The sequence below is a fragment of the Ammospiza caudacuta genome, chromosome 13, assembly GCF_027887145.1.
Source record: "Ammospiza caudacuta isolate bAmmCau1 chromosome 13, bAmmCau1.pri, whole genome shotgun sequence".
Classification (NCBI taxonomy): domain Eukaryota; kingdom Metazoa; phylum Chordata; class Aves; order Passeriformes; family Passerellidae; genus Ammospiza; species Ammospiza caudacuta.
Genome location: NC_080605.1, coordinates 12,386,979 through 12,413,842, shown reverse-complemented (window position 1 = coordinate 12,413,842; position 26,864 = coordinate 12,386,979).

Below are 26,864 nucleotides of genomic sequence, written 5' to 3'. Positions count from 1 at the left end.
AACCCTGATTAGCCTTTCCTCAGTTCCTTAGAGCGCAGGCAAGGCTTGAGCAACAACAAAGACCCCACACTCACACTTTTTATTAGTTTGGTGGAAAAAGAGTGTGCTTTTCAGAGGGTGTTAATTAAAAGATTTAGGTCCATTCACACTGGGCATATCCCTTGTTTCATCTTTCCCTCCTTTTTGTGTAGTTTGTTTGCCATGTGAGAGGTAGAACTGCTGTTACGACAGAAAATGTTGACTTTTAAAGAGTTTGCTCAAATCTTATCTGTGAGAAAAATATAAGCTGTAATTGAGCATATGAGTTTCACTTTTTATGTGATGGCTTCATTAGACATGAACTTTTATTTTAAGTAATTTAATATGTCTTTCACTCTTTTCAAAACAATTTTTTACCCCTCTTCTGTCTTTCTTAAGGGATATATCCCCCAGATCTTTGTAGTTGCTACATTTTGCATGTTTAGTAAATAAATAAAATAAAAATCTTCAAACCCCTTAATCATAAAGCTGTGCTTTTATAAACCTTAAGCATAGTAAAATCACTACATTAGCCTCTTCTAGTTGTGTGTAATCCAGAGTCTACAGATTGTGTTCATCCAAGATTTTTTTCAGAATTTAAGAAATATATAAATGTATGTTAAGTATCTGAAACCTGAGTAAATGATATAATTACAAAATTATCTGCTGTACTTCAGGACTGGTTTTTAAAAATATTTCCAGCACTATTCAATACCCTTTTTTTCCCGAATGAGATAGGCTGTATTTATTTGTCTGATTCAGCCAAAAATTCTGCAGCTTACCAAAAATCTGTCAAACAAAAATGTAGAAAGAGGAGACAGTAGAACACTCAGATTATTTTTGTGATGGTCAAATCCTGAATCTGAATTGCAGTCAATGAAACCATGGGGATATGAGTGAATGAAAACCACATTTGATTTCACGTTATTTTCTGGCTTACAAATTTGTATCTTTTAAGGCTATATTTTAGAAACATGTAAGCATCTCTAATAATAATGTGAAACTCATACATATACAGAACATGACTTGGTAAAAATCCTTTGTGCTCACATTTAAAATTGTATTATACAAAAGGGGATGTAAAATCCAAGTAAAGGCTCACTCTTTCTTGAAAAGTGAATGTGCTGTGTGCAAGGCTGCTCTACTGAAGTGAACTGTGTAGTCTCTCTCTAATAGCTCTGAAATATTTTTCATAAAATTGTTTGATCTCCCCCCTCACTATGGGAAGGTGAGGATAGTGGTGAGGCATTGGGGAGAGAGAGAATTCTGGGTCTTTTTATAAAACAAGCTAATAGACAGTTAATTATTGCTGCATGCTTTCACTGGCAAACATCTACAGCACACTTTAAAAAAGAAAAAAGGGAAGGGTGATTGCTGCTTGTTAATGGACTCTGCTATTTTACAGCACTGTAGTCGAGCAGCCACCTACAGTTCATCCTTATGTTAATACTAACGTTACCAATTTTAACATTATGTGCCTCTTTCCACTGGCCCCTGTTGGAACCAACAGCCTACGGCAAGTGCTGTACTGCCTTTTACTTAATTGCTCCTTAAAGCTAACAGTGAATTACATTAAGTGTAATTTCATTGTCGTTGGATCTTGGTGAGTTTGAGGTGGCACGTTTGCCATGGGAGTTCTTTTTCTCTGGTTCAGTGGCTATATCCGGGTGGGATGCATTTCTCCTGGAGTAATCCAGGAGAATCTTTCCTTTGAAGAGGAACAGATGTAGATTTACATATCTGGAGGTCTCTGGCCTCTGATGAGATTAGTTGGTGTTTTTAAACCCTACTGGAAGGTGCATATTTAATAAATGCCTAAAGCAAGCCTGTGTGAAATGGCTGGGCCCTGGGAGACTTTGAATGAGAGGAGAGGAGGAGATGTCAAGTTGCACATTGTGGTACCATCATAATCACTGCTGAAAATAGGCCAACACTTGAAATAACAAATAGATTCAGATTCTGTTGTAAAAGCAGCGAAGAAAAAATGGACAAGGGAACTGGCTCAAAAGCATTTAGGTTTAAATTTCAACTGACCATTTTGTTTCTAATTTCCTAATAGGGAAGATATGAAAATGTAAAGGTTCAAAACTGGCAATCCTCCCTGCCCCCTGCCAAATAATCTGTGCTTTTTAAACATGCTTATTTGAGGTAACTACATGCCTTGCAATAGAAATTAGTATTTTTGCTTTATTGAAAGAGTGTATTTTGAGATGGAGGGGAAGGGCTTGTGGTAAAGCTGGAGATTAAATAAACTTCCATGAGAAAGAATAAGTTTATTTGACAGCAGATTTCTGCTCTTTTAAGCAGAAAATAAGCATGAAACAGAGGTTAAAAATTCTACATCAAACACTTCTCTTGGTGCGCTGTTCCTTGCAGCGTAGCTATGGCACATATGCTACCATGGTAAAACTACAGTAACACGTTCTCATGGCTGCTGGTTTGGATGCAGATCCCACAACGATTTTTGATTGTACTCAGAGCATTTGAAATTGTCCAGGGCTTTCTAAACACCTTATTATCTCATCCCCCTTCCTTTCCTGTCACCTCTTTTCAGTTTTTTGCAAGGTTTTATTTTCTCTCGGTTGTGTCCCCGTTCCGCGTTGCCCAGCGGGTCGTGCAGCCCCATTGCCGGGGAGCTGCGGTGCAGAGAGGGAAATCGCACCCCAGCATTGCGGGGGAGCTGCAGAGCCGGTGCCCGTCCCCCTTCATGTCCTGCCCCTGTCCCCCTGGGTGTGCCCGTGCCCTGGCTCAGCTCTCTGCCCCGCACCGAGCCCCTGTCACCTGCAGTGCCATCTGCCCCCGCCTGTCATTGCAGCCCGGCTCCTGTGCTGGCCCGGCCCGCCGCTGTCACCTACACGGCTCCTTCGCGTGTGAGAGCTCGCTCCTGTCCCACCATCCCGAGATCCCTGTCTGTTCCCTGCCATCTGCCTCTATGGTTCCCCTCGGTATTGCCCCTGAAGCGTCAGTGCAGGTTACCATTCCTGGGCTGGGGTGTTTCATCATTTCAGGGGCTCTGCTGTAGCTGGGGGCACAGAGGGAAGGGGCAGCCGCCCTTCCTGAGGTACTCCAGCTCTCAGCCAAAGCCTGCAAGCGACACTGTTAATCCCTCACGTGAAAGGGCAAAAAGCTAAAAGAATACAAGACTCTGCTGAGATTAAGAGAGAAACAAACAGAGCCCAGTGTAACAAAAGAAGGTGCTCAGATCTGTAGATAAGGAGCTTTCCGAGGCCCCTGAGCAAGGACCCTGTTTAACTCCCTGCAGAGCACCAAAGGATCTGCAGGGCTCAGGGACAGAGCGGCAGGAGAGATGAAACAGCAAGAGTTAAGACAAGGAGACTGTTCCCTGCCTGAACTGCATTTTTCAACTTCCAGCTAAATTTTATTGTGTGGTTAGAACCAGTTCCTGTTCTGGACTTAGTTTAATTTCATTCTGGAAATGCGACCATCTACTATGTAGACACACTATTATTACTCTCCAGCATCTAGTGATAATTGCCCAGATGGGTACAAACCATATTTTATTGTTACTTTTGTTTGGTTAAACTTAGGAGAGGGACTGCTTGCCATTGGGCTCTGAGTAAGAAAGCACTTTATAATAGTGTTTGTAAGCAGCATCTTTGCCAGTGATGATGAAAGCAACATAAAATTGTTTTCGGAAGAAATTTACTCCTTGGTTGAAGCTCAGCCCAAGGCATATATATATCATTTGTGTCCTTTTAAGCTTTATTTTTGAGGCCTGAGTGAGACTGATGGTGCACTGGTGTAGACTTGGTGCAGTGGAAAATATTGCTCTGGGGACTCAGTATTTGGCTATTTTTCAGGGAAAACTCCCAATTGTTTTCAATGTGCAAATACCACAAAGGGCCCTATTTTGAGTTCTCTCTCATTAGATTGCAAAACTGTTTCAATTATATCCTATGGATTTCACAGTCACGTAACTTCCTGAACACCCACATGGAGGAAAGAAAGGTTTCATGTTTGGATCTCTGTTTTGCTAACATACCAGCTAACAAAACCCCACAGGACCACATTGGACAGCTACAACATGAGTATTATTCTAAGAAATAGTCAACATTTGTCAGCCCTGACCACATGGTGACATCTGAATTTAGCACAGTTTTCTCTGTCCTGGGAATAAAAAGATACCTAGGGAAAGCTTAGTTGGTAAATGACTGTTGACCTTGCCTTTTTTCCTAAACTTTCTTATTATGAACAGCTTACTAGGCAGAAAAAACCGCCAAAAAACTATCTATAAAATTAACCTAACTAGAAGACGTTGAAAAGCCTCATGTCAATGTGGTAGTACTAGATTGTCTGCTAGATAGAAAAAACCAGCATAAATAAACACTGGATTGGAAAATAGTGGTATTGATAGTACTTGTCAAATGGACTATGCAGCGATGGGTACTCAGGGTGGGAAAAATCCCCAATAGTATCTGGTCTCATCCAAAACTCTTCTAGTAGTTTGCTGAAGTACTGAGTAAGTACTTCAAGGAATTGGAACCATTATTGTATTCAAAATGGCATTAATTTTAGGGATGATTAGACAAGCTCCTCTTCTAGAGATGCCACTGTATTACCAGCCATTGGAGTTTGGATAGAAATCCTAGTGTGCCTAGTGCAGCTTGCCTTGCGTGTAATCAGGTGCTGTTTTTGTTCTCCTCTGTGAAGTGAGAACACATTCCCTCATGGGAGCACCTGCATGCTGCCCTGCACAGAGGGCTGCCCACACAGGCCCCTGGTTCCCTCAACCTCTGCCCATGAGCCTCTGGCAGTTCAGTTCTGACCCAAATAACAGGCACTTCACATGGCTGTTCTCATCACTATTAAGGGCTTTACATTTTTGTTGTCTTTTCCCATTTTTACTCTGCTTCGTAAACCTTGTCCTCCTCCTTGACAATTGCTATGGGACAAGGACCAGCTGCCATGCAGGAGGTACTTTCCACAAGCCTCTTATTTTTCACAACCTCTCTGCCTTTGGTTAGCACTGGGGTTTGTTGCTTTATCAGATAAAACAAATCTTCCAGAACTGATCTGTCTGCTAACTATGATTCTTTACTCTCTTTTCAAATATAGTCCATAATTTTGGGGAGTAATTTTGTCCGTTCAGTCTATTTCATCTATTTTCAGAAGTCTAACCTTCACAGAGTCCTTTTTCAAGCTCTTCAGTACTTTTTTTGGCACTAGTCACAACCAAAGATGTAAAACAGTCTGTGTTACATGTAGTCCAAGGTCATTCTCTCTCCAGTATCACTAGAAACAATTTGGTGGACAAGCTGTTCTTCCTTCGCCCCATCAGAATTGTGGTGTTATTTTCCACTTTCTATTTCAGGGAAGTATAATTATTCCAGTTTTTATCCTGGTCCTTTTTTATTCCTGCACCTTTATAACACAGTCTTTTGATAACATTGAAAAGAAACATAGATCCTTGTCACTGTTTTTTTTCCATAGCTTAATTTCTTTAGATAAAAAAGAAATTAATATTCATACCATATTTAACTTGCAAGATTTACTTTTTGGAAACTCCTGAATTGCAACATTAAAAGTCTCTACCTAACTTATCATGGCCTTGTTTCTCATCTCTGGTATTTCTAACTCTTCTTCTGTTGTGTGTAAGCAATAGTGGCTTGCTCCTCATTAGTTACACACCCCATGTATCTCCAGAGTGATGTAGCTGGGTTAGTTTTGCCGCAGCAGCTTCTATTTTTGATATTTCTTGCCGGTCTCAAGTTTTTTATAAGGCAGTGACTATTGTGTTTAATATTCTTGTGTGCCCTTACTACAGAATGCTCTGCTCTCTGTATGCTGTCCTGCTGACATTTCCTTGGGCTCTTCCTTAATCAAATCACTGTGACTTATGGCAAGATAAGACTTTAGTTTTCCCCTGAACTTTTTCTGTAAGTTTCAAAATTTTTATCTTAAGTTTTCTGAAGCTGTACTTTTTATACTTTTTTCATGTCTTATTCTTCTCTCACTTCTAAATTCTGTTTTGGTTGTAATTAGGCTCTGCCCAGTTCTGCAGAACTTTTACATGAAAAAGCCATGTGTGTTTGCGCTGAACACAACACAGGGCTCAGTTCCTGTGAATTTATCAAGTGCTCTACTTGTGAAATCACCACATGTCTGTCTAAATTTAGCTTTTTATCAGTAGCTATTTTCTTAAAATACATATCTAAATGTCCAAAACATATGCAATACAATTTTACTAGAGTCTTCTACTCTAAAATCTCTATAGTTCTCTTTAAAAGTTGTCTGCCAGCCTATCCCTGTGGATTGCTGCCTGCTGCCCTTGCCCCCTTGCCCAGGACCAGGCTGTGAAGAGAGGCCTGAGGGGTCACTTCCAAAGGACTGCCTGTGGAGACAGGGGAACCAAAAGGGCTGTGCTGTGTATTTTGCTGTGCATTTCAGTGAAAAGCTGGTTCTGACAGCTGAAAATCTTATTAATATATCTTAAGGATACTTTCTCAGTACTGAGATCTGGAGCAAAATGTGAATTTCTGTGGAAAAGGAGCAGTCTTAGATTTCTCCTTCTCAGGAGCAGCCCTGCCTGGTCTGCTCTGATGCTCAGGACCTGGTTAGATCCATATTCTTAAGAGTTTGGAGGAAGGTGTGTTTGGGAGGGTGATTTTGTGTTTATGCCACCCAAACTTTAGCTCCAGTTGTACAGTCTGATCTATTAGTTTCTTGCTTGCACATTGGAGTTGACAAAGGGGGGGGAAAAGAGTAAAATTTGTGGGTTGAGAGAAAGACAGTTCTGCTCTGAAGGATACTATGGAAATTTTCTGAGGTCTATAATTAAAAATTCCCCTATTTTGTATTTACTGATATAATGTACAAATAGTCACTACTTCCATTTCTGTCAGTGGCAAAATTTTTGTTATCTAGAGCTACAGAGCCGATCTACAAAATAGCTGTCAAAAGTAAATACACAGAGTAGCTTCAGTTGGGGAACAGAAGAGATGTGTTTGTGATTTCTCTAAAAACATTTGAAATCTATTGTGTGATTATAATTAATTTTGTATTTGTAATTATAGTGGGCACAGGATTTGGTCTAAAGATGAAAAGATCATAAAACAGATCACTGCTGTTGTCTGTGAAATATGCAATGAATCTGATTGTCAAAGTCACACAAGTCCTTTTCTGTTCTGCTGAAGGTGCCCACACCAAGAGCCAGACACAGTTCCCATCCCACAGCTGCTATTGCACCCTCACTAACCTGTTCAGCTCTCATGCTCCAAAGACCTGCATCACGTAAATCAGGCAAAAGCCTGGAAACTATTTTTCAGCAGCCATGATTCAGAGGTACCCTCTGAAAGCAGAAAAAGAGGAACAAATGGGCAGCATGGCAAGAGAAATGACATCAGTTCTGAGGGAAGGCACAGAGTGTGGTGGGTGCCTGCCTGGTGTGCAGGTCTCTGGGTGCTCAGGTGTTGGAATATCTCTGAAGCTTTTCAAGACTGTGACTGAACCAATGCTTAAGAATCTCCTGGTCTTTTTCCTTTCTGGGTGGCAGGACATCCCTCTGCACCCAGCTCTGCTGGGGGTTGGATGTGCTCTTGCAAGTACTCTCTGCCATTCCTCCTTGTGGGAATTGCTTCATGGTGAGAGTTCAAAGCATGAACTCTCTCTGAAGATTTACTTTTAAAGCCTATCTGTTAACAAGACGTGTTTAGTAAAAATGGTAAAGCAGAAGTGTTTGGGTCTATTAATAAGGTCACTGATGCTTGAATTAAATTCACTCAAATGTGAAGCTATCATGAGAGCAATGAATCTTTTAAGTCTTCTAAATAGGTCTTGAGCTCTATTTGCATGCATCTTTATGGAAAATATGGAGTTCCATGCAATTACAAGTCACATTATGGAAACTATACCTGAAAAAATGATATGTGAAAAGTGGCACTGGTTGCCATCTTCCAGAGCATCTGCAATTCTAATCCCATCCAGACATCTTGGGTTCATGAAGACTAATTTTGTATTCAGTTGTATGAGTAAATGCAACTTAATCATATTTGCATTGAATTCATTCAAACACCCAGCAATCCTTGCTCTCAAAGGAAGAGCAGTGATGACTATTTGTAGGCTTAGATTTAGAAAACCCTTTCTTGAATCAAAGGCAGAGACACTCAAGTTGGAGCTACCCCAAGTACCACATGGGTAACCTCTTCTTACATTTCCTGTCTTGTTTCTTGTTTTTCCTACATGCAAACAGCTTTGGCTAGAGTGATGGCCAAGAAAAAAATCCTGGCATTTGAAGAGCAGATTTTAGGCAAGCCTTTTTTTTTTTTTTTTCTGGAAACTCCCTCTGTAAATTTTAACCTTCATATCTGTCCTAGTTTTAGCTGGGATAGAGTTAATTTTCCTCTTAGCAGCTGGCACAGGACTGTGTTTTGGATTTAGTAGGAGAATAATGGTGATAACATGGTGCTATTTAGTAATTTTTCTGCCTCTGTTTCATATTTTGGTGTTAGTTTTGGATGTTTTGTCAGTGATTCTATCTGGGCTATAGTTCAGATAAAGGACAGCCAAGCTTTCATTCAGCCACAAAACACAAATGATTTCCTGCCATTGCCATCTCCACTTTGGTGTGAGGAGATGCTGAAGCTCTTGTGCCTGTTGGAGTTGTACTGTTGCTACAGAAAAAAGTTGTTAGATTCCAGGTATGAATGAGTTAATGTCAGCATTTGGTTCAGTGTTGTGAAACTATATATTATCTATTGTATTTCCTTGGCCTTAAGTGGATTCTAGCATGGGATGAATTAGGTTGGCTAGATATTTTCTGCTGACTGTGATATCCCTGTTGAGCAGCTTTCCCAGTACGAATATATTTGGCCCTTCTTTTTTTTTCCCCACAAGCTATATCCCTGTATAAAAACAGCTTTATCTCTAAAGAGCAAATAACACCCAGTGCTCATAACAGATGCCAAGAAATGTTTCTGTTTTGATTTTTGAAAATAAAAATTCAACTGTGTTCAATAAAATTCAGAAGCCGTTTTCCTCTGTGGAAATTAAAGGAATCCAAGGAAGTCTAGGAAGATAGCGACCTTCCTAATTAAAGCGGTAGCAACTGCAGGAATCCGGTTTTTACAACCACCTCTATCTCACTGTGCTGAGAACAAAGCAGTCCTCCATTAATATTTTATTTTCTCTTTTCTTCCACTATAACAATGCTCTATGTTCTGTGAGAGCCCTGGAAAGACATGCAGAGCTATGTTAATTATGGCTTAAATAATTGACACTCTGATTGTGTTGTACTTTGCGAATTGTATGTGGCGTGTCACTGGTTCTACATATAATTACATCTATTCACTGCCATCATTTTTCCCACTTACATCACAGTATACAGTAGTCTACATGGCAAAATCGTGTGCGGTAACTAATAATGTCTTCACCAAATGACCTTTGTTTTTAAACACATGGAGTGTGTGTAGCAGTGGAGGTCTGATTGCCATCAGAGCTAACACATGCATCCAGGAAGATCTATTATGAAACAGTGAATGTCAGGGGAGTTGGGGGTCTGCAGCAGAAGCACACTTGGGGTCTAAGGAGTAGGTATTAGGAACTTTCCAGTGTGGTCTGATGGTAATTCCTTAATTAACATTGCATTCAGATTTTCAGCTTCTGGGATCCCAGAAATTTATTGTTTGTTGTTTTATAGATGTGTGCATTAATGACTGACATTATTAAGTACATCCAGCTATAGTACATACAGTACCCTGCAACAACATAAACAAGCTTTCAATATTCATCTTCAGGTGTTGACTGAGTCATTCTGAAAGCTTGAGTTTATGTACATGTTGGGAGAGGGAGTAACCAGATTCTTCTTGGAGTACCTCATTAGTCGACATGACTGCTACACAGCCGCTTCCACTTCAGCATTTGTGCAGTCAGCAGCTAACTTGAAAATTAAAGTTTATCTCTTACAATGCAGCCTTAAGTGAACAAAAAAAAAACATTTACAGCTTTTTCAAAAGCCTGCATCATCAAGGGGTATAGCAGAGTTCATGCCTTTGTTTGGAAATAGAGTAACTCCCTGCTAAAATGAAGCCACTTTGGAAATTGGTCCTGTCTGCTCTGCATGTTTGTCCTCCTGCTTTCCAATAACCTTCTGCCCAACTGGAATTGATAAGGGAGAGGGATTAGGGTTAGAAGGGCTACAAGCACATGTTATCCTCAGACAACCTGAGAGGTTTGCAGCAAAGACCACTTTGGAACAATTGCTCCATCCATGTCCTTCCCAGTAAAAGTGAGCGGCGTTCACCACAGCGAGGGTGGGCAGATGGACCACTTCAGGTTTACTGTGGAATAAAGACATGTAAAAGAAGGTTCATTTATAAATCCACACCTTCTTATGTTGTAATAACTTGTCTAGGGAACAAGACCTTTAATGTTTTTATGATTCATACCCTGGTAATTAACTGATTAACTGAAATGGTAATGTAGAGAGGATCTATAGAAACAGATTTGAGATCAGCAGTGACTTTCAGCGACTTTGACAGTGAGTCAGTTACTGTGAAGAGCTGGAAGACTAACACTCTTGATATCACACAGGAACTTTCAAAAAAGTAGGGAACTATTGGGTGCTTCTAAAAAAATATTTTCTTTTTTTAAGTTAGAAAAAAAAATTAAAAACACTGGGGTTTGTGTCACACATAATAAACATGATGGTGAAATCCTGAAATTACTGCAGGATTAAAATATTCGTGCTAGAAATTGACATTATCGTTGGGGTTTTTGTATCTGTTTTTTGTATTTTAGGGTATATATATTTTTGTATATTTAGGATATTTTGTATATGGTTTGGTTTGTTTTTTGTTTTTTTTAAAGAGACCCAATATTCATTCTTTCTTCTTTTTCCAGCCTGGAAAATTATTCACAGTGTAGAAATACTAGGAATGCAACCATTTATATGAAGCAACAACACATTGGATGCTACTAGGTTTAAAAAACAAATTTTTTGTGATAGAGAATACTAGAAGCAGCAAACTAAAAGTCCTGTGGAAGGTGGATCTCCTAGGATATCAGCCTAGATATGTGATCCATCCTAGAAACCTGGAAAGCTTATGATTGAGAGAAGTGAAAAAGTATTCTCAAGAAATGGGGGGAAAAACCCATTCTCTGGAAATGTCAGCTGGGATTTTTGAAGTATTTAGCAATTGTCTGTGTCTGGCCCAGCTTGGAAAGCTGTCCTAGCTTAGGACATCACTTGAACATGTGGTTCTATGCTGCTGATGGAGCAGAAGTGTTACATGAAGCTGAGCATCCCACATATGGATGGGCTTAGGAATGTGCGGAAATGCTTTGTGTGAATTAAGGACCCTGTTTAGAGGCTCCCATGCATTGGCAGAGGTTGAAAAGGTTTATCTTGAAAATAAGGAATGCAGCTTGTTGTACTCATTTTGTGTGTGTGCGTGTGTGTTTGTTCTAAAAGTAATGTTGGTCACATGAGAAATTGTATTATATAAAAAAGCACATATAAAAAATACTGTCCTAATTTTTCTATGCTGCAAAAGACTTCAGGAATTTTTCTCTGAAAATTCTTTATGTATGTGTAGTTTTACACTTAGGAAAGTAACAAATGCTTTTAATCAAGATGGACAACTGTGTGCAGGCAGGAGAGACATGATGATAGATTGAAAATGCAAAGGATTTTTTTTGTCTTCCAGAAGTTTAGTACACATAGTTAAAAATTTTCAAAAAAGAATTTGACAAAGCTTTCTCATATCAAAAATCAATGCAAAACTGCACTGCAAATTGAAAAAACCATCTTGCTTGCGTATCAGGGATAAGTATAAGTCTTGTTTTTATCTTATTTTCCTTTATTCCTCAGTGTCATTACCAAAACAAGTCTTTCAGTGCATTAGAAAATGTAATTTGAGTCAACTGATACCTCAGTCGGTTCTGAGATATATGTAATTTCCTGTGATGTTGAACAGAGAGAATTGATTTCAAATGTATATTTTTGGATTAAGGTGAAGGGATCAGGTAGGAATGTAACTCTTATGTCTGATGATTGAATTGGACCTACCATATGAGCAGAGCAGAATCCTGAAGGATGATATCTGTGACATATAAATGCCATGTCTATATATTAATTTTGTGCTATAAGGACAGCTGGGTAGGAAAGTGGTGAATCAGTAAAAGAGTATTTGTAGCACACAGAAAGGCATCTCAGCAGTTTCTCTATGTGTATTCCTGAAATAATTCCTAGTTACCTGATCCATCTACAGAACATGGAATAAACAAGAAACTTCTCATCACTGACTACTCATGTACTGGAAACTCCCTGCGTGGATTTTGTGAACAGAGGCTGTGTTTGAGACCTAAATGTTAAACCAGTGTAACTCATGCTCTGGGCTGGGCTTTGCTGTGCAGTGGACTTTGAAGGCCACAGCAAAATTTTCTTTCAGGTGAATTCAGATGACAAATCCAAGTGGGTACATGATTTTTCTTTTAAATCTGATTTCCCCAGGAAATTATATAAATTTTTGCCTATATATTTTCAATGAATAATTTTTGAACCACTCTGCTGACTACATGTGGCAGAAAAGCAAAGACTGTAATATTATGACTATTTCATGAAAAGAAGTGGCTCAGCAGGTCCTACTAATCCCTTTGATCCAGACAGGTAACAGTGAAAATGCACCTTTCCTTGGCAAAAGAGTTTTGCAGAAAAAAATGACAGAAATGAGAGGTGCTGTGGAAGTCAAGTTGCAAAATAATTCCATAAACAGCAAAACCCATTTCATGCAAATTTTGAACATAGTTCTATGAGGTACCATTCTGTAGGATCTTAGAAAGTTATCTGTGGTATTTCTGCATACAAATTGTACTTGAAAGTAGTTCAAAGCTGATGGACTGGACACGTGAAGATGTAACTTTTTACCACTAGTGTGCATCTGTAGTTATGTCTGCATTTTTTTCTTATATTGTAGTGGTTGTATATTTTACATATTTCACATAGAAATGGACATGTTTTTTTATTTGCTGCCCATTTCAAGTCTCTAAATGTATTATAAATATTGTCCATCTGGATACAATATTCTTGGTTCTTAGGGCAACAAATGCCCCTTTCTTCTTTCTACTCTTCTTTCACAGCCTAGATAACTCCAGTCATGATTCAGAAAGTATATGAGCAGCAAAGTACTCTTCAGATTATCAGTTGATCACAAATGTTCTTTGATGTGTCTTTAGTACTCAGTATTTTCAGAAGAGACCAATGATATAGTGATACCCCAGGCAGTGGATACTTGAAAGAAGTGTGGTCTTTATTTAGTGCATAATCTTCATTCTGTGAACATCAGGCTTATATCAAGGGTGTATGACTGAATAGTTGCTTTTAAAAATTTTAGAATGTGTCCATAACCTGACTATGGAAATAGTAATTTTATTTATAATCCAGCATTCAAGGTGAAGGTTTCATTCTCACATGTTGATATGAACTAGTAGCTGAAAGCAAATGCTCCTTACATATATTTCTTTACAGTTATAATCAGAGAAACACCAAATTTCCTGAGTTTAGCTTTCCTCTCCTTTAAAAGGATTAGGTTTTATTAAAGTTCAGATGGGTAACTGATGAGCTCGCATTTGCTAAAGTCTTAAATTGAAAGCCTTCTAGATCAGTTTGGTATCTTTGCAAGTCCTGAAGATGTTTCTCTCTGTTCACTTAAATGTATTTTTCAACATTTACTGTGAACATGCAAACGTTTTCTAGTTGTATTGTTTTAATGGAGAAGCAGCTACAAGTGATGTAATTCTACATGGTTATTTTCCTTTTCTATACAGCTGTTGCAAAATTAAAAAGCTGTAAAGTTACAAATGGCTTCATATGAAGCAATACACAGCATGGTATTTCCTGCCAGTGGTTAAAATAATACAATTACTTTTAACAGATGAAAATAGTTAAGCAGGTCCCTGTTTAAAAAAACGAAAAAGCCTTTCTTCTGAAAGTATCCCTTTAAAACATTTGCTTGAAAATAAGTAAAAAACAATCCTGACATGGAGTACTTTTACTCTTTTGGGGTTTTGGCATAGAACACAGATCAAGAAGAATAATCACAGTGACAGGTAAAAAATCTGTAAAAGAAAAGCTTTATTTGAGCACAATTCACCAGACGTACATCTTAGTTTAGTCTTGTCTCCATCTGCAGAGTAAACCAGCCATATGCTTAGAGACATCATTGTCTTTTCTCTTGTTTTTTTTTAATCCCCTGCACCAAAAAAGAAAAGTCATTAGATTTGACAAGACTGGTACATTTTGTAGTAATTACAAGGGGGCACAAAACAAAACCAGACCAGTTTCACAATGTCTGTGATTGTCCTAATGCACCAAAGAATGTTTTTTACATTCTGTTAGGGGGAAACTGATTAATTGGTTCTTTGTAACTCCAAATTGAAATCACAGTGTAACCTGGTGGTGCTCAGCACAGGAAGCCTTTGGGGATGCCAAAGTTTGGACACGAGTCTGGGACATAGAGGAGTCCCAGAACTATTGTGTTCAGTGAGCTGTGAAAAGTCATTCAGAAGAGAAACACTCAGCATCCTTTATTTATTTGCATTGAAATATTTATCTGTGATGTGAGGCATTCATAATAGATTGTCAATCTCTTGTGCCTTGTGATGAATCTGGGTGTCTTGCATTGAATTCTAAGTATTTTCTTCTGTGAATGATTTCATAATTGTCACATTTCCAACCTAAGAATATAACCTGATGTTTGGATCCAGATTACCTTTTTTTTTCTTTCTCTAGTAGTAAGGAAATCCAAACTTTAACTTTCTGCTAAAAAAACAAAAACCAGAAAAAAAACCCCTCACCTGCCTAAATTATTAATTTTTACACTTCGATATTAAAACTCAATCAACCTGAAAATTCATGTCTTGCTGCTCTTTCCTGATAATTGAAGGAAATTATTTATGTAGCATAGATTAATATTGTTCCATGTTCTACCTGACATTCCAGAATAAAGTATGACTTTGTAATAGAAGTGGGTTGAGACTGAAATACCTTATGCAACCACTCTAGTACTTGGGAAGCAATGTGTTAGGTCCTTAGTACCAAAGCTCACTAAGGAAGGAAATTTTTACTTCCATCTTATATCCTGGGTGGAACAGAGAGCAGAATGAGCTTAGGGGAAAAAACAAATTAGAGAAGGAGAACAAAGGCATGTTAACAATAGCAGTGTGCATCTTCAGTCCTTGGCACTGACTTTCAGGGAGATGGATGTCACAAAAGATGTGGTTTTGGTAGAAAGACAGGAAAGTCTCTTTTGAAGCTGCATCTAACACCATCATAGGCTCCTTTGAGCTGTGCACTGATTCAGAGAAGGGTCTCTTTTTTCACTGTTTTGGGACAATCAAACACATAAATAACATCTAGAGTAACACTTGGCATTTCTGGCATAACTCTGGGCCATTTCCTATATTGTAGAAAGCTGTGCTAACCCACCAGTACAAGAAAGTTTAGTCTGAGATTTTCGAGTTAGCTTCTCTTAGCCTTTTCTATCTTCCTTTGTCTTCCTTTCATCTGTGATTGAAAAAGGATCTTGGAGCCAAGAGAAAAGGCAGCAGTTTAAAGGAGGTTGAACAGGGCTAACCCAGAACACAAAGGGTGGAGGTGTATCTGCTCACTGCTGACATGCAGCCATCGTGGTTATCAGCTTAATAGCATAACTTAACAGGAAGAATTACACTCGTGACCTTCTGCTCCATCAGCACAAGCTTCTATCACTTGAGCTAAAGGAGAATCTCCATTAGTAGTTGCTCATTGTCACAGGGCACATATCCCCTCTCTTGGGCCAACCACTTATAACGACAAGATATCATAAACACTTGAACAGCTCTGATTTTGTCCAGTAGAGGGAAGTGGATAGACGCAAACACTAACTCAATATGTTAGGGAGAGATATCATCAACATATTAACCACATCATGCATGATTGGCAAAAGGCGGAACGATCGCAGAACCTCGCGTTCCTCACCACTGCCAAAATCTCAGTATTGACTCAGGAGCATTTCCACTGGAATTGCTGTGTCTTGCACTGTCACTGTTTTTTGAATTACAGAGCTGCCAAAAAAGAGTAATCTGGATCACAAACCAATTTACCTTGTTGATGAAAATAACATGTAGCTGGTTTATGAACAGCAGTCATTAAGTTCAATTTTTCAAATTATGCTCTTGAGGGAAGAAGACTGTTGAAAAATACCTTTAAGAGAGAGCTGGCAATAAGTTGCATTTCAAAAATAGGTGCCTTTTTCCTTGGAAATAGGAATGGAATAGTAAATTGGGTACTGCCACAGAACTCCTCCAAAGTGAGAACTCCAAAGCATTTGGATGCTGGATTTCCACTTTAGTGTCAATCAGTATTTCTTGGGTAACATGATAAAAGCAAAATATTTCAGAACTAGCTTTCTTCTAGACCCCTATTTACTTGCTTACAGTAGCCCAGTGGCTGTTCCCTAGGGAGAAAGACAGTTACTGAATTTAGAATTGCTCCTTGTCAGCTTGAGCTGTGCAGGTACTACCTACCCAGTAGGAAAAAAAAGAAGTGTTTGCCTGTTTTGGAGTCGTGCTTGGATTATGAGCCTTTTTTTTTTTTTTTTTTAAGAGGGCCTTAAAGGCAAAGATGTACCACTCAGCAGTGATAATCACACTGCTGTACCATGGAAACATGGCCAACTGTATCAAGTATTCCTAAGCCTGTGACAGGCAATCATCAGCCCAGTCTTTCTTTGGAACTGCTTGAAGCAGTCGTCTTCTTTTTTAATACTGAATGATTCTCCAAAAGGTCCACCAGCTCCTTTCCTCTCCACTGGATTAGTTGGAGTGTCCAAATTTTAAAGGATGCCAACTGGCTTGCAACCAGCCATTTATAGAGCAGCTCCTGTTCCAGAGGCATTTTTCCCCCCACAACTTTGGCTGTTTCTCATCCTCATTCCTTTCTGTACAGAATTCTGAAGTCCCTGTAGAGGTTTCATAACATCCTGAAGCCTTCATCAAATGGTAAATTGGTATTCTGTTAGGCTGTCAAGAAGGATTAGAAGGAAGGATCTATTCTTCTTCTTATTCTCATTCTTTAATGACAAGTTACATTGCCAGGCTGTCCACTAAATCACATTAGGCAAGGTCTAATTTCCTTCTTCATACCAAAATAGAGAGGAACCAGAAACAAAAAAGAAATTTCCTACTTAGGACATCCGTTGAGAATTCAGGGAATTCTTGTGCTACTGCAATTCTGTTTTACAAGTTAGCATTTTATTAGCATGAAAATGTTTATTGTCCCCTAACTGCTTTTCTCTTTTCTTTTGGAAATATATATATACACCCATTTTAAGTATTTGTGAAGCTTTAAAACAATCTGCATTGGTGAATTTCATCAAAAGCATGAAGAGTTAATGCCTTGACATGTATTTTCACAGAGAAATTTTCAACTAGTTCTGTGAGTCTCACATTCTTTGTCAGGAATCATCCCTTTCATCCTCACAAAAGGATTTTGGGTTTTGCTGGAAGCTGAAGATCCTGTGTTTACCAGCCCTGCTTTCACCATTACACACGTGTACCTCTCCCATTGCAGTCAGTATCAATGTTTGTGGGTGTAAACCTTGAAGACATATTTGCTGAGAAGGAATCTAGAGAATGAAGAAATGTGTGTTGTAATGCTAGAAACCATTCTAAATTTAGTGCTGGTGGAGTGTGGACTACTTCCCCATGTCTGGGGCATGACTGGCCTTCAAAGGAGAAAGGGGGAGATGCCTTGAAAAGAGGGAGGGGAAGGAAAAATAGAATATCCACACCAGCTTAATTCACCCCCAAAATACACCTTCTGTGCCTCTTGCTTCCATGTTTGGAGTGCTGGCAAAACATCATGGTTCATGCAGCTCCTTGTATTTTTCCATGCTAGTGATATGTGTAGTGATGGGCAGATTAGGTTAATTGCAAGAATATGAGTGGGAAATGTACCCAGTGGGCAGTGGAGACTGCACTAACCAAACACAGAGCTGGGAGAGTTCAATGAGTGTTAATGCTGTGCTGCATCCTGCAAGACCAGAATGAATGCCACACATTTCCAAGCATAAGAAATTCTGCATAAATAGGACATTCAATTATTTATGAATAGACTGCAAGTCAGTGATTAATTAGCATTTTAAATATGGTTGATTAACACATTAACCCTATTTTATGAAAACTCTTTTAAAAGATACATATTACATGTGCTTCCATTTGATTTTCACATTTCTGATGTCTTTCATCTGTTAGATTACTGTGTCCTATAAGACTTTCTAGAACGTTTAATTATTTACTTTACAAATGCAGGATGTTATAATGATATTTGTAAAGAAAAAGCTAGGATAATGAATATACAATACAGTATTAGCAGCTTCCCCAACTGTTGACAGGAGGTTAGGGGGGTATGGGTGGAGGAAGAAAGAAAATCAAAACAAGATAATAATGTTGCATTAAATGTATACAAGTGAATATGCAATAAGCATTGGGAATAGTGTACAAAAACAATAACATAATTTACCATTCTGTATGAAAGAACTAGCTGAGGTGCTTTTGTTTGTATTGAAGGTAACATTTGGAAGCTTCCACTGGAAAGCAGAATATAACCTAGAAATGGTTTGCATTATCAGTTAAAGAAGAAAACGTTTACTTGTTTAATAATCAGTTATTTATTTCTATTATTAATTATTCATCTATCTCTCAGCGATCAGTAGCAGGTGAGCTGCTACCCTACCAAGGGCTGGGATTTACCTGCCAGACCTAACAATGAAGAGAAAGGAAAGAGAGGAAAGCCTTCCCCTCACCCTCCAATCATTAGCTCAGTTAATTTTAAACTGTTTGTTTCTGTGTAGGCTGATTAAGTGCCAGAGTTACCTAATAGCCTAAGATACCTAATTCCTGTATATTCAGATAGCTACCCACAGACTGTTCTTGTGTAATAAAGTGAAATTGTGCTGGGAGGGAAACTGTCAGAACTGACCTTTTTTGGGGGGTCTTGTCTCATGGCATACAGAATGGAGAGGACATTCAGTCTTCAGAGCACTCAGCATCTCAGGAGGGTCCCTGTTTAAAGTACACCCCTGCTCCTCTGCAGTAAATAGTCAATATTCTTTCATGAAGGCATATCCTTAAATATTTTGTACAATTGGCTCTGTCGCCATTTCTGCAAAAGGATATTGAAATTGATGGTGTTAGAGTTGGCTATTGCCCCCTACATTATTAAGGACAAAAGCCCTGCAAGACATTCCTATGCTTGGAATTTTCCGAAGTTAAGGCATGAGTGAAAAAAAGGGGGGAGAACACATGATACTGAAAATTGGTCAACTGGCTCTTCACCTGAAAAATTACTTATTAGCAGGGATATCATCAAGGTACAGTGTAGATTTATGGACCAATCATTGAAAAAGGGCATAATAGGAAGTTCTTACTTAATCAATGAGTTTGTGTAGGTGAGGAGCGTGTTGTCTACAGTATGCTTTTATATGTTGCATAGATAGGCAAGATGACTGCTAGTGTCATTGGCCTGCTGCTCAAGTCTTCTTCTCCAGAAATTCTTCCTTTTCAGTAATGTTATTTTGCCAGCAAAGCTATCCCTAATGTTTCACAGTGTTGTGTTTCCTGTCTAAAGAAACAATCAAACAAACAAATTAAAACTGCCAGGTATTTAAATTTTTTATTTGATTAATTCTGCTTTTTGGCCTCAAAGTATAGGGTCAGCTATTTCCTTTTTTGATGATAATTAAAAGTGGAGGTAGCCATGTTACAGTGAAGGTCCAAACTTTGAAAGGTGGGCATTGGAGTATCTGGACGTGTTGCATGCTGCACTGCATTAATGCACCATGTACAAAGGGATGTGATTACCATGCATAAGGAGGCTTGTGGAGCAAGTTCAGTGAAGTCATTATGATGATATCATTGCTGGTGGCCATTACTCTACATTACCAGTGGCCATTACTGTAATCTAAATGGACATTGGGAGGAGATTATGGTGAAAGGTGCTAATGGCTTGCACATTAGAGGTCCTTAACATATAAGCACCCAGGATGAAAGTCTATGTACAAAGAGTTAAATAAATTGTGCAGCATCTTCCCCCAGGGAGTCATTAAAGGTATTATGCAAGTTTAAGTACTCTTCTTTATCTGGGCTATTAGACCTTTCAAACTAGGGGGTCTAAAGGAAAGAGCTCCTGAGTAGTGGTTTTCCCAGGTGTAAAATCAAGCCGGTGGGCTGGGGTTGAAGGGTGGTGGGTGAGAGTGGAAGACAATCTATAGTTTAAGCAGGTAAATCTGTCAGATTTCCCAAGTGCTAGAGAAAAAACTGCTAAGTGTGTGCGGTTTTCATTTTCAGAGGAAGAAGGTGTGCATCTTTTACGGCTTTATTTTGGAATACAGTCAAATTATCTACCTCTTCCTCAGATGGAAGAGGTGGACAAGACAGGTTTGCTATATTATTACAATAATTTGTTCCAATGTCTCTTTTTCTTAAAAAAAAAAATATATATATATATATATAGATTATCTAGTAGAGTGGCAACATATAGAGTGCAAGTATTCTCGTAATGTAAATATCTGCTGCCACAAAGATTTTCCAATACTATTAATGTAAAACATTAGGCATTGCCAAAATCCTATGGTTTTTACTCTCTGTCTGGAATAAATAATGGAAGACAGGAATAAGAACAGGGAAATAAATTCTTCCTCTCAGCAGAGGATCCCCTTGCAGAGATGTGTATTTTCTTCCTCCAGTATGCCTCCAGAGCTGATAGTAAAAGGAATTCAGAAACCTCAGGTAGAACACAAGGCAGCAACCCAGCTCTGCCCTGGGAAGGATTCCTGGTTGTTAAAACAACTCTCTGTAGTTGGAGTTTATTTTCAGGTCTTTACCTTCATGGCCAAGCAAAATATATGCAAAACTATGGCATATCTTAGAGGATCAAAACCTAAAGTATACCAAGAGTAAGGGATTTTCTGTTTATGAGCCTATCTTGACTTATCTGATTTGAGGTATGTGGCTGAGTCAAATCTGTCTATTTGCAGAAAATTTTTCAAGGCTTCATGTTTGTACAAAGCCTTACTACAAAGAAGATAAATCATTGTTAAAGATAAGCGATTATAGCCAAAATAGAAACCAAAGAGTGAGAGTTGGTAAAACAATGCATTTAGGGATGCAAGACTCAGTTCAGGGTAGTTCTGGATGAAACTTGAGGTACAGTTGAACTTGAATACCTTCAGATGCCTATGATAAATATGCAGGAATTCTGGTCCCAAGTCCTCTGTACCAGACTTGGGGGATGCAGTCAGAGAATGACCAGCTCCACTCTCCCCCAGGGCAGTGGTTTCCCTCCCAATGTAGGATGAGCTACCAGTTTGTTTGCACTAAGTCTTGTGCTGAGCTGAAGGCACACTGTGTTACTGAAGTGCACACATTGGCCTAGAAAGTTTTATCTTACAGTTTAGGTATAAACTTAAATACTTTAATGCAATTTTAATTAAGGCATGGATTAGAGAGGAAGAGGACAGCATAGGAATATTTCCACAGAAGTTTATTGAGCGTGCACAGTAGCAAAAGAGAAACAATTTGGGTTTTGTCCCACAATGCTTTAGTCTTCAAAGGCTGCAAATCCTCTAATTAATTGGCAGGTAGAAAATAGGCTGTACAGAAGTTAATTCACTGGGGGCTACAATTGCTGCGGCTGTGCCCTCAGTGCCTGTTACAGTCCTGATCCAAAGTCAGTTGAAGCCAATCGATCAGGCCCTAATTGCACACTGATTAGTATCGCTGAGCTTGGCAGCATAGTAAATCTTTAAGAATTAGGAGCCACTGTGTTTTTTGGAGTAGTTCTTTTCACCATTATGTGTGACTGATAACTTGCAGTGGGATTTAAACACAAATATTGTATTATTGAGAGACAACACTATGTGTAATTGTTGCCAAGATAATAGATGAAATAGCTCAACTTCCTTTGGAAAAGTTTCAAAGGTTGAAAAGTTTCAGACAGGCATTTTTTGCAGGTGTAATGAAAGGATCAGCGTGTATTTCCCACAAGGGCTTTCATTTTTCATTTTTATCCTTAAGAGAAGCCAGTGGCGCTTCCTGAGTATTGTCATTGACTAAGGCACAAAGAAGGAGAAAAAAGAAACAATTGATAAAAAAAAAAAAAGAAAAAGTGAATCAAAACATGACTTCTTGTTTTCAAGAAGAAGGGCCAACTTTTACTTTATAGTAACAGCTTTGAGATCAGCAGCTGTGGGATTACATGGCAGAGGTTTGTAAAAAAAATCAATAACTGCTGCTGTTTGGAGAGAGGGAAAGAAAGGACAGCTAACTAGACCAGATTGTAACAGTTCTGCAAGCAGTCACAATGCTCACCTTACAACAGCGCAGACCTGCAAATTATTAAATAATAAATCACAAAGTCGAACAGTCTTGGGTGGACAGAATGCGTTTGACTGTAAAGCAGACAGAGGCCTATGAATTATTCACATCTCAAGCAAAGATAAAACAAGCGGAGAAGAAATGAGAAGAATTCTTCCAAACAGGTTCTCCTGTACTGAAATATACCTTTTGATTACTGATACATATTTGGGGATTCAACCGGTCAAAGTCATGCCAGAACTAAGAAGAAGGAGACAACTGCAACCTAGGTTTTGTGCTATGGGAAAATCCTGGAATTAATAAGTAACTTCAGAAGTAATGTTCCTGTGAAATATCATTTTGCAATATTAGTATGTTAGCAATCAAGGGGGAAAAATAGATCTCAGAAAAAATTGTCATAGAAATGTCAAGATCTCAAGTATTTTCTTTAATTTAGTGAGTTAAAACTTTGTAAGATATTATTTTAATCAGAAAAGCAAACTGGAAACTGAAGATTTGCTAATGAAGATTGTGAGCATCCTATATTTTGATAATTTTAAGCATCTGACTTAGCTGAAATAGGAAGAAAATAATTAAAGCTGCTCTTCAAATACAAAGACAAGAACAAAATCCAGAATTCTTCACTCTGGAGTGTGGGTTTTTGTCACTGGTTCGTACCATTTAGGTTACTTGGACATAACTAATGTCCATGACTTACAGAGGAAACAATATCAATCAAACCATTCATTTTCCTTTGAAGTTTAGGGGGTTTTTGGTTGCTGTTTTTTGTTGTGTGTTTGCTTTTTTTTTTATATTTTATGATTTTCCTGGCAGAATTTCCAGCTTACTGCACTGATACACCCCTAGAGAAGAAGAAAATATATATGGTCAGATCCTGCTGACACTGAGGCCAGAACATAACATTCTTTGTCTGTATTGATGACAAAGAAACATTTAGAGTAGAAAAGACCTCTAAGATCATTAACCCAGCATTGCCAAGTCCACCACTAAGCCATGTCCCTAAGCACCACATCTACACATCTTTTGGATGGTAGTGCCAGCTTCTTTGTCATTAGCGGTATTCCATCCATGAAGGACGGAAATACGCTGCTGCTGAGCCTAATGCTGGCAGAAACTGTAGAAAATCACCTCTCCTACATTCTTTGCTTCTTGAAGACCAAGTTTGTGAACAAACCTACTTGTAGGAACCTCTCCCATGACTGGCTTTACATTTCTAACACAGTGCAATCAAAAGAAGAAAGGGACAAGGACCAAATTCCAGAGAAGGCACAGCTAATGCTGCTGAAGGTCCCTGTATGAGTGCTGGACTCCCCCTGGCTGGTAGGAAAGTTACTATTCCAGGAACTGGAAGCAAATGTTCTCAGCTTTCTGAGCACCAGCTCTTCTGGTGGCTCTGCCTGTGAGAGTTTCCCATAAATGTGTGTCCTGATAAGGAACAGAGTTGCTTTGCTAGTGTAGCTGCCGCAATCTGCAAGTGTAGATGAGGAACAGCTCGTGCCAGTGCCAAGGATGGGAAATCTGATTCAGGATAGGAAGGTGGGGCCTCCCTCCCCATGCTTCCTTCAGAGTCAGTCCCCTCATGGCTGGTGTTCCCTGCTCACAGTTGGTCTCTTTATCCTTTTATATGTAATATTGTTCAGGTCACTTTTCCCAGTCTCCTGATTTCCTGCTCTCTGGGTAAATTGAGACAGACCTGCCCCTGCCCCAGCAAAGGCTGTGTCCAAACATTGCCCCTTGTTCTCCAGACCCACAAGTGCCCCAGCTTTTCTCTGCTGTCCACTCCAGGTATCATCATCTCACTGCCAGCTGCCTTCACTTGTGAACCAAGTGTCCTTTTGTGCCTGTATTTGTTTCCCCTTGAGCTAGACAGTTGCAAAGTCATGAGCTGGTTTTAAGAGGTGAACATCACAGGTGTGAAATAAAAGCAGGAAACAAAGTAGGAAATGTTGTAATTCAGAAGAGTTTGGGGAAGGATGCAAATGACCAGTGATATACAGCAGAGCTTCAAAGGTGCAGACAAGAGGCTTCTACCTGATGAAAACAAATCTAAAACAGCAAATAAAAGCAGCTTAGAAGGTGCATGTCTAATACAGCCAGCTGGGAGAAGGTGTTACTCCAGTGCTTTGTGTAGCCTTCAGGAGAGGGATGAGTTGAAGTGAGAAACCTAGTGACCAGAACAGAGACCAGAATTATTTAACAACTTCTCTTGGGTGTCTTAAACATTGCAGGACACACCCACATCCAGTTAAGCATTGCTGATGCATCTATAGGACAAGAAAAACTTCATTCTGGTACATTAGAGCTAAACAGATATTTTCCTTGCACCACCTGCTTACCAGTAGCCAGGAAGTTTTGCATCACATAACTGCCTCATTATCCATTCAATGTATTAATTAAAATGGCTTCTAGCTATTGTGTTGAAATTTCAATTCCCATGAGTTACAGATTTCTGAACAACAATGGCCAATGGAAAACACAGGGTTAACCAGGGCATATGTTGTGCTGATGGTGTCTAAACATTTCAGGTGGACAACTGACAACTTTAGTAGGAACTGAAGTTAATTGAGATTCTGTACATGGGCCACTTAAATACAACCTGTACTTACCAGGTTTTGATTCAGGGCCTTCCATAGAAGCAGGAAATTTCAACCTTGCTTTAAACCACTTAATTGTGTTTTCCAAGAATCCAGACTTAGAAAATTTACATCAAAGTTGGTAAAATTGTTTTTTTTTTCCTTCTACAGTCCTTGAGAGAAAGATGTGCCTTTCATTTTGTAGAAGTCTTAGAAAAAAGCAGTTCCTAATAGGGCCTTCCATTTGGTTGTCCCAATGATACTGATGTACAGGCCAGGCTTGCACAGATGGGACAAGAGTAATTTAGGTGAATGTTTTGCCCTATATGTTTAATCTACTCAAATATGTAGTAATAAGATTTTGGCAACAGAAGTTTGGTTTAGTTGCTGCCCTTTTTTTTTTTAATTAAAGAATAAACCAAAATAACTTGACCAAAGTTAGTTTATGTTTTAGACTTTTGAAAAATATTTAGATCTGGTCTCTTTGCTACATATACACACCCTTGTTGAAGAGCATTTACTGCTGGTGTTTCCCTTGTCTCCTGGTTTAATTGTTGCCAGTTGATGTTTTCTGTCTTTGGTGCTTTTTGCAGAGAAGGTACCAGCAATGTAAGCCTTGGTTATGCTGAACAGGAACTGTCTGATAAAGAACAGATGAAACTTGTTTTAAAATGTTTCATTTTATCCTTTAGAAAAAAAAAAGGCGAGCACCTCCATAATGTACTCTGGTGAGTACTATCAATTAAAGAGTTGTGAAGTAGATATTAGAATATTATTTATAATTCTGTTATATAATGGCTTAGATGGCCTGCAGTGGAGAAATTAACATGACAGAGGGATGGAAATCATATTAGAATTTGGACGTACTTGAGAGTTGATGAAATTACATTAAAAAAATACCATTCAGAATAAACACTAATGACATGCCTTTTTATTGATGTTTAATTCAGAAAAAAAGTTAATGGATGGCTTGAAAAGCAAAGAAGGTCTGCTTAATGCTTAATAATTTGCTTAAACTGAATTTCAGACAGAAAATTAATTTGTTCTTAAGAACTAGAGGACTTTCTAGAAGGGGAAAAAAGTTATAATATTAGTTTCTTTTTCTGAATACCAGTGCTCTTCAGTATGGTTGAAATCTGAGAACCAGTTGAATGAGTACAGTTTTTGGAATTGCCCCTTGGTTTTTGGAATTGTGGTTGGTTCTGGCTGTCCTAGGAAGGGCAAAGGGCAGTCAAGGTGTGGCTGCACCCCTGATATTGAAAGGTTGGCAGAGATCCCATAACCCTAAGAAAGCTCCCACACAGTCTCTGTAGTAGTCCCCAAAGCCCAGTGTTTGCCACAGTGAACTCTCCAAATATATGCAGCTTAATAAATTAAAGGTTTTCAGAGTGCTAACTTAGCCAATATCTGTGATTAGATTCTGTTCCTAAATTAAGTCAAGAATTCTTTGATGATTTTTTTTTTTTCATGTAAAGCTTTCCTGGCTACCTGCTTCACTGCAAAGATCAGGGAGTTGGATAATTGTGATAAATTCTCCAGCTTAATCTGGTAGCTGTAAGTAACATTCCAAGATCTGAACTAAGATAGGAGTGAAAAATAAACAAAATAAAGTAAGAAAATGAAATATTTCTTTGCCATCTAAGGTTGTCTAGTTTTTACTACTTTGAAAATAATATTATTTAATTTTGGCAGGTGTATTGATTCTTGTTGGGAAGCACTGGTGCTCTGTTAACACCTCTAGAGCAGCTTTCTGCTGAGCCTGGACACAACCCACAGGCTCCCATGACCCAAAGTGGGCACTGAGAGGTTCTTTCCAGAATTAGAAAAGTGGTTTAATGCCATTTTGGTTGGTTCAAAGCAAAGCATATTACTTCTGGGGAGGTGCATAACTCTTGTTTAATC